The following is a 1,819-nucleotide window of genomic DNA, read 5'->3' on the forward strand; positions in this document are numbered from 1 at the left end:
TAAGAAATTAGTTGTAAAATCAATGTATGATTTATTGACATTAATAATGAAAAGTAATTTTTCTTTTTCTGACATCTGAACTGAATATACTCACATTTTAAAATGTAACACAAAGTATTACAACAAATAACTTGAACTCCTCCATTGCAATACCATTTCTTTTCATTTAAAAGCACATAGTACTGCCATCATGTGAAGATAGCTTTTTCAAATATTTACATTAAACGTTATAACTATTTGATATAAAATGTGTTAGACATTAGCTCATCATAGAAACATTCAATGAATTTTTCACTTCTTCTGCAGCATTTAGCAAGAGCACATAGTATTGCTGAGCAGTATTCCCTCTAATTGTTGTAACTTATGAGTGCAGTATTATACTTTATAAGTAATAAGAATTAAAAAAACTGAGAATGCAAGAACAGGATTTACTATAGTAATGAAACTCACAACAAAGTAAAATTGATACATGTTAAATGATATGCAAAATTATTAATGAGCTGCATGGTAATTATTTAAAAATATTGTAGAAAATGACAGTAATTGGCATTGCTTTCCTCTGACCAAATCACTTATTTGTAGGGTAGAGGATATTGTTGGACAGCTCTAATTAGTTGAAGGTACTTTGTCATATTGAGCCTTAACATTTCCCTTGTAGTGTTCATCTAAAAATTCATATTTGCTTTCTGCAGTTACACAGATTCCAAATCACTTAACTTCCCACATAGCAGTTATCAAATATTTGAAGATATCTATTTTTACCTTATTTCACCCTCATGTTTTCTCTATTCCAGGATGAGCAACTCAGTTTTTCTCAATTGTTCATCATAGGATATGTTTTTCAAACTCCTAAGAATCTTAATTGCATTCCTTTGCATATTTTGTGATCTCTTTTTTTCTTCTCCATAGAGATACAGTACCTTAGATGTGGAATGATATTTTTAACATTTTGATATGCTTGTTTCATTCTTTGATCTATGTAATCTATTTCTTTACATTCCCAACTTGAATTACAATTTTTTCAAATAAACTTTTGAGGCATTATTTACACATGGTAAAATGTACCCACTTAAGAGTACATTTATGAGGTTTGACAAATTTATAAACCTGTGTAATTACTATCATAATAAAAATATAGCACATTTTCACCACTCCAAATGTTTGCCTATACCCCTTCATGTTCAAGCCTCCTTCCACCATAGGTTCAGGCAATCATTTATTTGATTTATGTCACTATAGTATTTTCCCCCATTCTATGACTTCTTGTAAATGGAATTATGCCTTCTCTTGTATATGGATTTTTACAAGCATTGTATTGTAGTCTGCTCAGACCACAATAATGAAATGTCACACACTGAGTACCTTGAACAACAGAAATTTATTTTCTCATGGTTCTGGAGAAGTCTAAGATCAAGGTGTTTATGGGATTGGTATCCTTACATGGCCTTTCCTCAGTGCGTGTATGGAGAGAGAGAGAGAGAGAGAGAGAGAGAGAGAGAGAGAGAGAGAGAGAGAGAGAGAGAGGGGGGGGGAGAGATTGAGAGAGAGAGAGAAGTCTGATGTCTCTTCTTATTAGGACAATAATCCTATTGGGTTAGGTTCCTACCCTTATTATCTTAGATAACATTATTTTCTTAGAGTCCCTATCTCCAGATACAGCTACATTGGAGGATGGGGCCTCAACTTATGAATTTTAGGGGGACACAAACATTCAGTCCATAACAGGCATAAAGCTTTATAGATTCATTTATGTTTTTGTCAGTTTTAGTAAGGTATTCCTTTGTTCTGAGTAATATTCCATTTATGAAAATACCACATT

This window comes from Myotis nattereri, assembly GCF_964212035.1.
Source record: "Myotis nattereri genome assembly, chromosome: X".
Taxonomy (NCBI): domain Eukaryota; kingdom Metazoa; phylum Chordata; class Mammalia; order Chiroptera; family Vespertilionidae; genus Myotis; species Myotis nattereri.